Source organism: Ursus americanus, chromosome 19, assembly GCF_024610735.1.
Source record: "Ursus americanus isolate L20-20 chromosome 19, mUrsAme1.1.p, whole genome shotgun sequence".
Taxonomy (NCBI): Eukaryota; Metazoa; Chordata; class Mammalia; order Carnivora; family Ursidae; genus Ursus; species Ursus americanus.
This window is the reverse complement of record NC_142145.1, coordinates 15,780,995-15,797,321: the sequence shown is the minus strand read 5'-3', so window position 1 is coordinate 15,797,321 and position 16,327 is coordinate 15,780,995. Positions and strand designations below refer to the sequence as shown.

Sequence of the window (16,327 nt, the reverse complement as noted above, 5' to 3'; positions counted from 1 at the left end):
TAGGAGCCATTGCCACCTGCGGAGGACTGAACACTGCCCTCCACCCGGAACCTCAGAACATGATCTTATTTGGGAATAAGGTCTATTACAGATGTAAAGATGGTAAGGATGGAGAGATCATACTGGACTGTGGTGGGTCCTCAATCCAATGTAAGAGACAGAAAAGGATACACAGAGACAGAGAAGGCGACCACTTAAAGACAGAGGCAGAGAGTGCAGTGATAGGTTTGCAAACATTGTCGGCAGCCAGCAGAAGCTATCAGAAGAGCACGGGCTTGTTTCTCCTTAAGAACCTGCAGAAGGAACCGATCCTGACGACACCTTGATATCAGACTTCTGGCTCCCTGAACTGTAGGAGAGCACGAGGATATCACCCAGCTTGTGGTAATTTGTCATGGCAGCCCCAGGAGATGAATACAGCACCGCACTTCCCAAAGGGATGAAAAGAGGGCGAGGAACTGAGTGCAGGGGGAGAGTGTGTGCTAAGGGGGCCCCGGGGTGGGGCAGTGAGCTTCAGCGGCAGGCGAGCAGCAGGCTGAGGCAGAAGGGAGCAGAGGAATTAATGTCCCGACCTCAAACCTCTTTCCTCCATCCCTCCCATCTCCCCCGGGGTCTCCCACTGGTTATACCCAACAGGGAGCCAGAGGGGGTGGGAGGCCCGCAGACATGGGCCACACAAGGGCCAGCCCCTGGGCACAGAGCAGGAGGTCAAAGGGTGGACAGTGTATCTGGAGGGGTGGACAAAAGCTACCAGCATGAGATACAACGTCCCAATGATCACTTACTTCTGGGATGAAAAAGCTGGGAAGTATCAACCTAAGTCTTCCCTTCCCATAAAGGAAGGGGCCATTACTCCCCCCCGAAATAAGAGAGGTTGGGCTTCCTTCTTCTATACCGGGTCCTTTTTGGCTGAGGTTTCTCTGACTCAAACTCTCTTTGCCCCCCCTCCTTTGTTTCTTCTGTCTCCATCCCCAGCCTTCATCGTGGCTTTCACTGCAACAGAGATCCCCACATCTGCATCGTTAGCCCAACCTCTCACTCCAGCTCCAGCCCCACTTACCAACGATCCTGGGAAACCTTCACCCAGATAGCTCAACTGTTCAGAGTCAAACATTTGAAAATCAACCATATCATCTTTCCAAAACCAACATCCCTTTGGAATTCCTCATCTCATTTCTCTAACCCAGACAGGTTTAAACTCTCCAATTCATTCCTTTTGCCCAAACAGCAAGGCTGTTGGTTTTAATAAAGACACTGTGTTTCCATTCACTCTTTCTCTTCATTTCAACAACTGCCCCCACTTATGTCAAAGCCACATCCGTCTACACTGGGTAACGGCTAACAGGCTCTGAGCTGGTTTCCACAATGCCGGGTTCCCAGGTCTTCCAAGTTTGCCATAGCCAAGCAATACTGCCTTCCTTACGCCACGCCCATGTTAAAAAACTCAAGGACCCTTTCTGCTGCAGGCCTTGTCAGATCCATGCTCCCCCCCCCCCCCCATGGGCTGCTGATGGTCTTCACGTTCCAGCTCCATCTTCCTCTTCCGACCTTATTCCACATCATCTGTCAAAGGAGAACCTTGCTGTGGCCAAGCTGCTTCCTTTGCGGTCCTCCCGTCATGCAGTGCTCACGCTCGTCCCTTTATGACCTGATGAGAACAGTCACCTACATTCTGTATGCGAATCTGCCACGAGTCCAACTGAACTGAAAGCATTTGTCAAAAATCCTACAGATCTTACATGCAGTGAATACTTTCTTGGCGATCAGTACTAAGTATATACCTGACCATAACCCTGTGCATCTGTCCCTATATTCTTATTTTCCAGATTAATGTACAAGCCACATGTGGTGGGAGTTCATGTTTCTCTGGGTCACGGAAGATATTGCAGCACAGTAATTAAGAGCTTGATCTTTGGCGTCAGACAGATGTGAGTCAGAGTTCAAGCCCATTCACTACTATTCTTGGGACCTGGGACAAGCTCCCTACCTCCTCTTTGTGACTCAGGTTTTGCATCTATTAAATGGCAATTTGACACTCTCCTCATAGAGTCACTGCGGAGGTGAGAAGAGCTAGCTAGCTTATGTGAAGCACTTAGTACAGGACAGGCATAAAATTAGCCTCTTAACCATATAAACAGCGAACAGCACCGTCACACAACTTCTACTCGAGGCCAGTGAGTGTCATTTCTGCAGCCCAGACATGGACAGTTGGTTGCTGGGTCACATCACGTGGTCCCCATTCTCATTATCCTTGTCTCTTAAAGCCAGCAATTTTGTTCCACCATGCTAGGTCTAAGAAAAAGCAGAAATAAGCTTCCAGACCACAGTTTTTCCAAACAACCAAACCTATAATCAGTGCTTCTGAGGATCCCAAACTGTCTTGTATCCTCAGCAGACTCTGTGAGAAATTGGCCATGTAGGCAAATGCCTGTCGTGCCCACATTATCGACAGTTAGCTTCCTTTCGGGCATTGCTTAAGGTCAAAATCAAAAGCTAATCAAAAGGTTATCTATGTAAAGATGCACACATGAATGAAAAATTATATGCACATCGCAGTAGCTGCAATGGATAGTAATCTAGTATGATCAAGAATTTTAATGATCTTATCTATAAATTATTTGCTATCATTTAATACATATAGCAAAATCCAGCAATTTTATTTTTATTGTTGTGCATTCATAGATGCATGGTAAATACCAAGAAAATGCTAACAGTTTAAATTGTGAATGTAATTAATATAAGGGGATGAAAAAGGAAAAACAAAGAACTCGGTCCTTACCCAGAACCCCTCATGGGCACACACTGAAACCATGTGATTTTGGACACATTTGGAATCTAGCACATTTCTTAGGTTTGCAGAAGCACACCACACAAAGGAGGAACTTCAGTACCCAGTGGAAACAAGCCAGATTCATATAGAAGGGGATTAGGAAAAACTCTTTCATGTATACTTTCTAACGACCTTTAGGGAATCCAGATGGTTCCTTTGCTCTGAACATATTCTTAGATAGGGTTGATTTACTGAATGTCATTGTTAATGAGCTGGGTGAGAAAAGAAATAATTGTTTCAGTGCCCCTACTTGTTTTCCAAGCAGTGGAATGGTGATTTTCTAAGGGGGCAGGTGGGGGAAGGGAGTCACTGTGTGAACCATGCTGTTCAAGGGTGCTGGGCTGCCAGAGGCAGGAGAGGCAACAGAAAAGTCCATGAACCCAAACCCCAGGCCACCGCGCTGCTGGAGCTGATGCTGTGAAATGTGAGCCTCTGTCACCGCGGACTTCTTGGGCAAGACAGACAGAAACACCTGGGGAGCAACGGCACCTGTGCTGTGAAGGGACAACCAAGTATTCTGAGTGACCGTCGGTTCTCGCTGCTGGGTGAAGGGCAGGGAATGCTGGGGTCATTTGCCATACTGTGTGCACAGTGCGACATACTTATTAGGATTTAATTATATTTTCTCCATCTTTGCTCCAACACCCTGCCCCCCACCCCATCTTTAGTCTCAAACCCTCAACAACCTCTGCTCTCTGCTTTCTTTCTTTACTACCTGTAGGACATTGTTTTCCTAATAACCAGGATGACCTTTAAAAAATGTCAGTAGTCCCTCTGCTCAGACTGCGCCACTGGCATCCCACTGTACACAGAATAAAAATTCAAACTCCCTGCTCTGGTCCATAGAGTCCTATGTGATCAAATCCCTGGCTTCCTCCCCTAATGAAGGTCCTCCCTCGTTCCCGGGGCTGGAGCTACACGGGCCTGCTTCTGTCCCCTCCCTTCACATCACGGCACGCCCCGTCACTCCTGGTGTTCTTCGCAGACCCAGATGGCTGACGTTTTGGCACGCTTATATGAAGCACGAATATGGGGATTCCTCAAGAACATTGCTGTATTTACGGACTGGTCATGTGCAATTTATGTGAAGATATGTTTGCTGTGCAAACCCTGCCACAAGACAAGTTCCCAAGATTTCTCCCCGCACAACCGGACCCCTACCCTCCTCTAAGCTTCTGCTGGTTGGAGTTCTGCACCCCCTGCTGTTCACGACGTTACCGTATTTCACTGAATGCAAGGCATTATCAATTGTAAGATGCGCCATTATTTCATGCAACAAATGGTTTTCTAAGTTGCCAATTAAAATCCGACACAATGTTTTATCACTGAAATTCTATGCTTGCTAAGATAGTTCTTTTCATCCTAATTAGACACAGATTGTCACATGTCATGTGTGTGGAGATACACAAACGATAAGAGATTGGTTAAGATGGTCTTAAAACATCCTCACATATGAAGTCTGACTCCTCAGAATCCATTAGCTGAGCGTCACCAATTCCTGTGCTTTACCGTAAAACATCCTTTGTACCACGGGAACATTGGTGATGGAGCTTTTTTAATAGCTATTTATTTTTGGGGGGGGGGAGGGCGGAGGGAGAGGATCTCAAGCAGACTCCCCACTGAGCGCGGAGACCAACAGGGGGCTCGATCTCATGACCCTGAGATCATGACCTGAGCCAAAATCAGGAGTCAGATGCCCAACTGAACCACCCAGGCACCCCTGGTGACGCAGCACCTGTAAATTAGTACCCTGAGTACCAAGAGCCGACTTCTGACTTCTGCTCCAGGAATGCTGAAGATCTCGGATTCGCTACCACCCACCACCTTTTTGTTCTACGGAGTTAAAATTCAACTGTGTACACCGAACTATTACTTTACTGTGTCCCCGGGACTTTTTCCCAAGCAGCTCAAACCCGTGACGCACATTGTGATGCTGGCACGTTTGCAAGTAGAGTGCTCTCAGATGTTACAAAAATATCCCCACAGCTGCCCAGACACAAGTGAGCGGAAGATACCCCCATATCTTCAAATTTATGACAGTTGGTCATCACCACCATCGTCACGACAAACATTATTACATTCTAATTCTGGGAATTGACCTTGTCCTAGCTCCTGCAAGGGGCCCCCAGTGCATCACAGTTCAGAACCCCTCACTGCCCTCACCAGTGGACACTGGCTTTGCAGAGTGACCATAAACTGGGCTGGGCCAAATTTGGGCAGGAGTTTCAACTCAGAGACAAGAGATCCATGTCAGCAGTCAGCTGTGGGGTGCAGAGCAGAGTATCCACGGACTCTAAGGTCGGGGTAGCCCTTTGCGGGGGTGCTGTGAAGACAGTCAAACGAAAGAGGCAAAATGAGTGGACTGAAACCCGAATGAGAGTGAACAGACGTTTCATGAGACAGAGAAAATAACGTTAGCCTTTGACTTTCCAATCTTGATCATGCAAGGCTCACACATACGTCATTTTGTTCTTGGGTTTGGTGGTTCCTCTGTAGCCTTATAACTTATTCCCATTCTCCCCTGAGGTAGAGTTCTGCTTCTGGCAGCCAGAGGAGCTACGGCTATAAGAGCTGGAAACTCCCCTGCCCTGAAATCATCCACCACAGAGATGGGACTAAAGAACGTGTGGGGATGGTGATGTCCCCTCTGAGACAGGCAGAGGGGGTGTCCTTGTGTGATTCTGGCAGCCCAGGGCAGGAGAGAGCCCACAGCTCCTCAGCCCACATGGGGATCCCCCTTCCCAGGGACCTACTCCTAGGAACAGCATCCTTTCTGCTGGATGAGATACGGACGTGCTGTGGATGAGGAAAAAATCAGTATTATCAGGAGAGGTGCTTAAAGAACAAGCTCCCTGGTAAGCAGCAGAGGTTCACGGGCCTCACTGGAGGGGTGAAGGAGCGAGAACACAAGCACTCATCTCCTCTCCATCACCTGCCCTGGGTCCCACCTGCCTCCCAGCCCAGGCAGGGCAGACAGCAGGGCTCTGCTCTTCCACGCTGAAGCCAGGGCACCCCCTGATGACAGAAGACTCAGGGAGACGGGGGAAGTGAGACTTCTTTGGAGAGTGCATCATTTTCTTGAAGCAGAGGGTGCGGTTTTTCAGTGGAAGAGAGCCGGAGAGTGACATGGGTATAGGAACCAGGGAGAATTTGAAGGGACGCACCAGTTCAGTCAGGAGGGAAAGTAAAACACAGATAATGAAGCACCTTTCCTGTCTGGCTCTTGGCCAAAGTTCAGCTGGATTCTTCCTTCTGAGGCTTTCTTTCTAGGACTGCCCAACCCTGGCATCAGTCAACAACACCCTAGTCAGGTACGTGGAGTCTGGTGGCAGGTGGGGGACAGGTGGCCAGCGTGCGGTTCCATCAGGGACACGGAGGGCAGTGGTCTTCCGGGTGGGCTGAGCACGGAGCCAGTGGGAGCTGCTGGGGGCAGAAGCAAGCCTGTGAGTCTGGAGGTGGTAGATAAGATAGCCCTGGCTACCCTGCACGTTGGCAAAGGCTATCCTTTGAGAGGAAAAAAAAAAAAAAAGTGGGGGAGGACCAGGCGACACTTACATGAAAGAGCCTCCTCTTGAAAACTTATGAGGCCTGAGTTACAGGTAAAGAAACGGAGGCTCAGAGCTGAAATCCAGTCCCAGGTCTGACTGGCTCCAACCATGCATGCTTCTGCCATCCACACCGTTTCAGGAAGCGAGGAAGGGGAAAACCCCTCCTGCTCTGGGGTAGCCTGTGTGCCACGCTAGGACCACCGTGGGCTGGCTGCACAAGGCACAAGGGACTTGAATGGCCCTCTTGACCTCCACGGCTGGCCGCAGCTGGGAGCTCTGGGACGCTAGAAACCATCCCAAGAACAGCAGTATGACCACCACCTGGCATGAGGCTGTTGCTTTATTATCCTTTCAAAGAACTTCCCCACCCATGTCACCCCACTTGCTTATCCCAGATCTATGAGATCAATGAGGGAGCACTTCTGCACCTTGCACACCATCTAGCAGACTGCTGCTAGGTAGTACAGTATCCAGTGGCACTTAATAAGTGATTACCATGCCCGGACTTTGGGGGGAGCTCCCCTTGCTTGGCTCCTCCACAGACACATGGCCCTCCCACGAAGTCGACTTGAGAGCAGCGCTCTCACGGCTTTGATCTGCTACTTTGTTTTCCCGAAGCTCAGCCTTCAGCGCAGCCAAGACCAGCGACCTGAAGGGCTCGTCTAACTTGGAAAGCCACGGGTGACATTTTCAGTTGGCTCAGATGCTGAGGTTGAAGCCCTGTGCGTGTAAGGGTAGCTTCTGGCTGGGGCTTTGTTTGCTATGTAATACAGACTTCCCTTGGGGAATTCAGGCATGTTTTCTTTTTTTTTTTTTTTTTTTTCTTAAAAAAAAAATGTTGCAGCCCTAATCTAAGTGGCATCTGTTGACTTTAAAGAACACACACTTAATCCTTACCCCGGAGCACCCTTGCCACGACATAGAATGCCTTTTGGTTTTCAATCACTGAAACACAAGGGACAAGCCATCTACTATTTTAGTAGATACATTTTAAGTTGTTTTGGCCACAGCTCCCTAGGCTTTTCAGTGGCTGTTGATAAATTTCTATAATTTCAATTTCTGACCCTCCTGATCCTAGCTCAAGGGTACTTCTGGATGACACCTGGAATTACAATAACCAGGGGGCCAGGGTCAGATACACATGGTTTTAATGTTTGCAAAGCTGAGAAGCAGGAAGTTCGGATATTTATTTTACTTTTTAAATGTATGCATGTCATAGTTTTCTCCAAAGAGGATATAAAGTAGTGTAAAGTGATATGTGAACAAGGGCAAAATGTGCGGGGGGCTCAAGGAAAAGAAGGGTGGGAAGATGAAGCAGAACTACAAGTTCCCCAAGGGAAAGCAGCACAGCTATCGCGACCGGCCTGCTGGCCTCCATGAGCCACACGTTTGTTTCTCAAGTTTTCGAGCTGGTATTGTAGTCATGCGAATAACAGCTATGTTTTATTTAAAGACCAATTATTCGGGAATCAATATAATAGATCTTCCCAAGAAGGGCCCTGAGCTTCAATTTGTCCATAAATGGTATCATTTCCAAAACTGGGCTGTTAAGATTCTCCTCCGCCCATGTCTTTTGAGATCTTCTCAGAGCTACTGTGTTCCGAGTTTCTGAGCCCAGAAAACTCACGGTGTCTGATTCTCTGAGCAGTAGTTCGTTTGGGCTGTCAACACAGACCCTCCAGGAAGCCTATCTTGGACACAATTTCAGGTTAGAAGGCCAAGGTAATCTTTGAGTTTGGCGAAAATTAATTAAATAGTAGGAAAAATGATCCTTTGGGAAAATATTACCTTAACAATTGGGCTGGCTCTACACTGCTCCTCTGCAGGCCTTGAAAAATCCGCTCTGGAGGGAGGCAGGAGTAAAGAGGCTGAGGTGTCAGGCTTTCGGAGTTCAAATCCTGACTCTGCCACTTTCCAGCTGTGCCTTGGACTAGCTAATATCACTGAGCCTCAGTTTCCTCATCTGCAACACGGGCACAACAGGAAGCTCTATTTGATAGGGTTGAGGGGAGACTGAGGAGACCGTGCGAGTCCTGCTCAAGCATGGTGCTCGCCTTATCCTGGTGCTCGAGAAACCTTTGTGTTTCTTCTTCTAATTTACTTTGCAGAGCACAACTGCTCTTCTTCATGGAACCATGTTGCTAAGGAAAGGGAACAAGGACAAAAAATTTTCTTCAGAAAGACCTCTACTTTTTTCTCTCTTTGGCTAGGAATGCAAACATCTACAACTCTTCGTTAAGGCTGAGGGATAAGAGTGAGCCAATGAAAATGAGAAAGGCCAGCAAACATGTCAAGTGGCCGATAGTGGCTGCCAGTGTTTGTTGTTGCAACAGGACCGTGTGTGGATGGATGTGAGTCATTAACATTCCACTGATAGGGGGTAAAAACCGATCCCGTACTGAAAAGGAAAGTTGGGTGGGGGGGTCGCCAAGGTTTATCTTTGTTTACTCTCCTGTTATGACTCATCTTGAGGGTTTGTTTCTCTTCATAGGAGATGATTTGGCTCATTAGCACAGACATTCCCGGCTTGCTTACCAAATTTCCACTTAATTGGTTTCCATGTTGTGACCTGGCTCTTGAGACTCCAGATGCTTTGGAGTCCAGTCCTCAGTCCTCGTGGGCAAGGTCATAGTGAAACACAGTGGGGGTGCATAGCAACACGCACGGTGGTTGCCAGAATTATCACGGCAAACACGGAGAATGTACTGGTAAGTGTCCGCAATGGCTGTCCACACTCCTCTGCCAAGAGAGTCCAGAGTTTGGACTTGGTCCAGACTCAACTTTTTCACTGGGGTCTTCCTTAGAAAGCATTGTCTGACCTTTTTTCCAACCGTAGCTCACATTCAGGGCATCTTGAAATAAACCAAATATCAATTAAGCTTTTTAGTGCCAGCCAGCTCGCCTGACCACCACTGCTTCCCTGGCACTTCTGTCCATAACATAAACTTTAACTATGTAAGACAGCAGTGTCTACACCAAGAATGCACATTTTTTCTCATGGAAGGTGGGACACTGGCTAGGAGCTGCTGATGCTACACATGTCCTTGAACATCTATGCTTCTATTTCCTTGTTTTTACAAAAACGGGAGGTGAGATTGCTAGGGCCCTTCTGAGCACAGGATGTGGAGAACAGGGCATCCAACTGAACTGTGTCACTACGAACAATTCATTGGCTCACTCATAAACAAGTCGTGTTTTACATTGTTGATTACAAGGAACCCCAGGTATTTGACATTCTTGGATCACTCAATTTGGCTTCATTAGGGGCAGGGTTTCCTTCTGTTGGGGTAAGAAGAATTTTCACCTGTTTGTGTTCAGAAGGATATGCATTCATGATGACCCTCTGGGCTCTACTTCAGGTAAAAAGTCATTTACTCACCTATAGAGAATATAGTGCCATACAGGCATTATGTATAAGCTATATACCCCTTAAACCAAAGCTCACTGCCTCCTCTACAATGCACATCGTCTTATTCTTGACCTGTCAAGTATCATTGGACCCCAGAGCCCCTGGACATATGGAAGCCCCATTTTAAGACTGAGTATGTGTGCACCGATTAGGTGAAAACATCTGATAATTTTTGTTCCTTTCTTCCTAGAGTCATTTACACTGAACTTAAAACCAGATGCTCCTAACAGCAGGCATGCAAAGAAGTGGGGTTTCTTTCTACTGAGCCATTAGCAGTGGGGTTGGCAGGGGGTTAGAGCCACAGTCACTCAACAGCCCATGTCTTGACTTTGGAAGAGAGACCCATTTTCTTGACCACACAACATACATGGTCCAGGAGGTGGGGGAGTTTCAAAGATTATAAAAAAGATGTGTCACAGGATCAGCACGTCCAAGATTGTTGGGTTGGCAGGGGAATGCTGCCTTCCACAACACTGTCCATGGTTCTGAACCAGGCAGGGCACTTCTCTGGGGAAGGTGGGGCAGAGGGAACGTGTACTCTTGTTGCTAGGCCTGTGATCAGCATCATGAGAAAGAAGATGTTGTTCTACTGGTTTGAATATAAAACGGTAGGTTCAAAAAAGCCTCGGGACCTCCTGGTGGTTCCCAACATTTTTCCAAGGATACGAGTCTAAAGAACACAAATTCCTCAATGGTAATGATAAACTTCCCCTTTGGGGGACTTCTCAGGATCTTGGATGGGAGTCAGCTTGCAGTAACACAATAATAATAAACACATTTAGCACTTACTCTGTTCTAATCATTCTCTCTCACACACGTGTGTGTGTATATATATATATTTCTGTCAAGAACTTAAAGAGCCTTGACATGAATAACTCCTAGGAAAATCAGATTTCAAAATATCAGATATATTTAAAAAGGTTCTTCCTTCAGAATCATTACCAAATCTTTGGTGGATATCTTCCAAAGTTTGTTTGCGTGACTTAAGTGTTTAATTTGAATATGTTTGTATGTCATAAAGCCTGAACCCCATAAAACTCCTAGAACATAGTAATTTCTTTAACATCAGCAGTAGCAGTACTTGCTTAGATAGGTCTTCTAAGGCAAGGGAAATCAAAGCAAAAATACACTACTGGGACTATATCAAAATAAAATGTTTCTGCACAGTGAAGGAAACTATCAACAAAACAAAAAGACAACTTACTGTATGGGAGAAGATATTTGCAAATGATATATCCAATTAGGGGTTAATACCCAAAATATATACAGAACTTCTTACAACTCCACACCCAAAAAACCAATAATCTGATTAATATGGGCAGAGGCTAGACAGACATTTTTCCAAAGACATACAGACACATGGAAAGATGCTTATCATCACGAATTCCCAGGGAAACGCAAATCAAAACCACAATGAGATATTGACCTTACACCTGTCAAAATGCCTAGAATCAAAAAGACAGGAAATAACAAGTGTTGCTAAGGATGTGGAGAAAAAGGAACCCTCATACACTGTTGGTGGGAATGTAAATGGGTACCGCCACTGTGGAAAATGGTACGGAGATGCCTCAAAAAATTAAAAAACAGAAATACAGTATAATCCAATAATTTCACTACTGAGCATTTACAAAGAAATTTTCAAAGAAAATGAAAACGTTAATGCAAAAAGATACAAGTGCCCCATGTTCATTGAAACATTTACAATAGCTGAGATATGGAAGCGAGTGTCCATTGATAGATGAAGAAGATGTGGTACATACATGTGTGTACACACACACACACACACACTACAATATCATGCAGCCATAAAAAGGCCTGAGTTTTTGCCATTTGCAACAACATGGATAAACTTACAGGACATTATGCTAAGTGAAAGAGGTCAGACAAAAGCAAACACCATATGATTTCGCTTACATGTGGAAGCTAAAATACAAATGAATAAACAAAAAGCAGAATCAGACCTATAAATACAGAGAATAAACTGATGATTGTCAGAAGGGAGAGGGACAGGGGGATGGGCAAGATGGGTGAAGAAGAGTGGGAGAAACGGGCTTACAGTATGGAATAAGTCACAGGAGGCTCTCTGCTCCTCCCCTTTGGACAGCTGCATCTTCTGGCACAGTGCCAGCTGTGTCTCTGAGACACTAGGGTAAAGGCTGGAGTAAACGGATTTGACTATAACGGGGGCCTGATCACCAGGACTGCTTTTAACTCAAACAAAGTGGATACAGTCTTCATCAATGACCCCTTCTTTGACCTCAGCTACATGGTCTACATGTTCTAGTCTGATTCCACCCACAGCAAATTCAATGGCACAGTCAAGGCTGAGAACGAGAAACTTGTCCTCAATGAAAAGCCCATTCCCATCTTCCAGGAGTGAGATCCCACCAATATCAAAAGGGGTGATGCTGGTGCTGAGTATCTTGTGGAGTCCACTGAAGTCTTCACCACCATGGAGAAAGCTGGGGCTCACTTGAAGGGTAGGGCCAAGAGGGTCATCATCTCTGCCCCTTCTGCCGATGCACCCATGTTTGTGATGGGCATGGACTATGAGAAGTACAAAAACCTGCTCAAGATTATCAGCAATGCCTCCTGCATCACCAACTGCTTGGCCCCTCTGGCCACGGTCATCTGTGACATGGCAGAGGGACTGAGGACCACAGTCCATGACATCATTGCCACCCACAAGACTGTGGACGGGGCCACTGGGAAGTTCTGGTGTGATGGCCGAGGGGCTGCCCAGAACATTATCCCTGCTTCTACTGGTGCCGCCAAGGCTGTAGGCAAAATCACCCGAGCTGAACGGGCAGCTCACTGGCATGAGCTTCCATGTTTCCATCCCCAGTGTGTCAGTTGTGGATCTGACCTGCCGCCTAGAGAAAGCTGCCAAATACAACATCATCAAAAAGATGGCGAAGCATGCTTTGGAGGGCCCCCTCAGGGGTATACTGGGCTACACTGAGGACCAGGTTGTCTCCTGCTACTTCAACAGTGACACCCACTCTTCCACCTTCAATGCTGGGGCTGGGATTGCCCTCAATGACCACTGTGCCAAGCTCATTTCCTGGTATGAGAATGAATTTGGTTATGGCAACCAGGTGGCAGACCTTCTGGTCCATTTGGCCTCCAAGGAGCAAGAGCCCCTGGACCACCAGGGTCCCGCGAGAGCAAGAGGAAGAGAAAGGTCCTCAGCTGCTGGGGAGCCCTCACCCTAACTCACCCCCCAACACACTGAGAATCTCCCGACCTCTACACAGTTTCCATCTCAGACTCCCTGAAGAAAGGGAGGGGCTTGGGGAGCCCAACTTTGTCACAAACCATAAATAAAGTATACTGTACCCAGCCAAAAAGAAAAAAAGTCACAGGAATAAAATGAGTATGATTGTATGTGTTTGGATGTCATGAGACCTGAACCCACAGAACTCCTAGAAGAGAACCCAGGCAGTAATCTCTTTGACATTAGCTATAGCATCATTTTTCTAGATATGTCTCCTAAGGAAAGGGAAAGCAAAGTACATAGGGGCATACAACACAGGGAGTATAGTCAATGCCGTGGTAATCGCGTTGCACGGTGACAGAAGCTACACTCGGGGTGAGCACAGCACAAGGTACAGAGTTGTGGAATTGCTATGCTGTACACCTATAATTAGTGTCACATTGTCAACTATACTAAAAAAAAAAGTATGTCACACAGGCTGGGAGGAAGAAAAAAATAGTGTCTTAGCTGCCAGCTACCCCCCTCCCTGCAAACTTACAGATTAGGAGAGGAAAAAAAAAAAAAAAAGCTCCACTCTGATGAGTTGCTGATAGGCTGGGACTCCAGCAGCTGACCAGATCCCTGTCTGGGAGTCCTCCTCTATTTATCATCGCTCAGTTCTCAACCAGTAGCAGGCACATTATTCAGTTAGTGCTTACGCACATTTGGTTATAGGGTCATGATTAAGAAAACAAACCATTCATAACACGACTATAAACAGAACTCTAACTCACTCATTTGCTAATGGATCTTCTCTGTTTGGCCATCACATTCACCGCTGTCTTTATTCTTCCCGTAATTTAAGGCCCATGTGTGAAACTTGCCTACTTGCCAGTGGGATGACCGGGATGAGGGGGGTCGTAACTCCCCCGCAAACAGCACAGAAAGTAGCATTCGTGGCATACGTGTGGTGTGGCCATGAAGTTACAGGGAGACACACGCAGCACTTACCATCAGGGACCCAGCCGGCGTCTGTCTCACTTTGCCTCAGCGCCTTGTCCGGCTACGAGAACCCGCGTGCCGACTGGCAGGGCCACCCAAAGGGAGGAGATGGTGCTGGGGAATTAACGGCTCCCTGGGAGCAGCTCTCAACCAAGGACTGGATCTACCTCTGACTTTATACTATTCCCAGGGTTCCCGGCAGGATGAAGCCCCAGGGCCCCAGAGCACTGACTTACTTGACGCACACCCTCTATTGGCTGCCTTCCCCCACAAGTGTCCCGTGGGATCAGCTCCCAAGTATACCACAGACCTATAAATCCTGGTCTCCGGGTCAGCTTCTGGGGGAACCCACAGCATGTCCACCTGTGTTGTTACAAAACCATCCTCCAAGCAGGCCAGTGAGCCACAAATTGACACCGATCAGGCAGCCTGCTCTGAAAGCGGCTCCGCCCCGGGTCTCGGCCACCGTCCGGCTCTTGGTCCCTCCACCAAGAGCCTCGCTGCAGATCAATGCCAGCTCGGAGGTCCTCGGACATACTTGAAAAGGAGCACAGGAAGAGGAATGAAGCAAAAGAAAAAGACACCATGAAGTTGCAGACTATTCTTATGAAATAGGAGAATGACTGCGTCCTCTGGATGCACAATGGTCTCCGTGAACAGCTCTGAATAAGCTGGAAAAGGTATGGCTTCCCAGAGTCTTTGTTTCGAATTAAAATCTATTTTAAAAACGTTTAAAAAAGCACTCTTTCAGTTGTAGAATTGTTAGCATGGTGTGGCAGGGAGAGAAGGGGACCCAAGAAAGTAGACTCGGTACTTGATAATCAGACCTGGTTTTAATGCTCAGCAAATCTGAGCGATTAAAACAAGAACAGTCTAGCACCCCTGAGCAACGTACGTGATGCGTGATTGAGATGGGATCACTTTTAGTTTTATGTAGGCAGTCCTCCGAAGCTTCTGGAGTTTATCCACAGCGCAAAGTTTCAGGCTCATTGCAATGCACATCAGAAGTGACCCCCACACATGCATATATACACACATATATGTATGCAAACATTTCTATCCCTCTGTCCATAAACGATGTACTGAGAGTAAATTCGCTGAGGTTTACTGCTGTGTGGGAGGCACTGGGGAAGGTACTGGCAGGAGAGGCTGGGTCTGTCCTCAGAGAGCTTACAGTCCAGTGTGGGAGAATGATGGTCAATCCTCACACATGTAACACTGCAAGTGTGAAAGAGGAATTTTTTCTCCCCCCAAATGGTAAGAGAGCAAGAGTGTGAAGAAAGAAACCTTGTCATACGATGCTGCTGGAAAGGTCCATTGCTATAAACTTTCTGGAGGACAACTTAAGAGAAAAGCCCTTAATATTTGGTTCTCCCTCTGACCCAGAGAACTCCAGTATCTAAGAACTTGTTCTAATAAAATGATCATGAACACACACACATTCGAGGATGTTCTTTGTACTGTCCTAGACAGGAATGAAAGCATAAGCAGAAACCTAAATATCTAACAATGGGACATTGTTTACATAAGTGATAGAATCCATAGAATGGAGTACCAGGATTTTTAAAATGTAGTTGGAAAATATGTAATGAGTTGGGAAGAGGTCAATTTAGTAATGAAAAAAAAGACTAAGAAATTACCACATAATCCTATTTTTAAATATCCGTAACATTTCCCAGTCTAAATGTTAAATGATGTTGTCTTTGTGTGACAGAACTATGGTGGTTTTCATTTTTAAATTTTGGATTATCAGTGTTTCCTGATTCTGTACCAAGAAAATCTCTGTACCAAGAGAATCTCTTACTTGATAAGAAAAAAGGAACAATTACCTAAAGACGAGGCTTTTTAGGTCAGCGCAGAGTAGTGAAGGATCAAGGATGAAATTTCCACACATGCACGGTTCCCACACTTTAAATACAGACCAGCCTTGACAAATAGGAGGTCAAGTGAAATGGCTCGTGCCAGCTGATCTGACAGAAGAACAAGAATGCAGGAAGGCTTTTTGCTTAGAAATGGTGAATATTGGCTCTTTAACGCCTGTGGTGCCGTAACACAGATTTTAACAGGCAGGGGAACCCACAAACTAGATCTCCCGGGAGCCCCGTTCCCAGAACTCATGTCGCACAGGAAAGCATACTCAGAAGTTGTCTCCTCAGCCCTGCTTTCCAACATCCACGTTCTCTAAACACTTCCCGGTGAAGGTGTGCCTCACCCTGCGAGGGTAAGGGCAACAGGACAAGAAAGAGGAGGACTATAGGTTGTGCAACACAGCAGGGGACCAGCGCAAACGTCACAGTGTATCTGATCACCCTACTTTCCTACATGGTTTCTGTACCAGTTGG

The 16,327-nt window shown here is 46.7% G+C and overlaps 1 protein-coding gene and 1 pseudogene across 1 annotated transcript in view; one reads left to right on the top strand and one right to left on the bottom strand.

Annotated features, from left to right (window-relative positions):
- CCBE1 (collagen and calcium binding EGF domains 1) overlaps nt 1–16,327 on the bottom strand; it is a 226,333-nt gene that overhangs the window by 59,848 nt on the left and 150,158 nt on the right. The window lies entirely within an intron of this gene.
- Nucleotides 11,953–13,002, top strand: LOC123787545 (glyceraldehyde-3-phosphate dehydrogenase pseudogene; annotated as a pseudogene).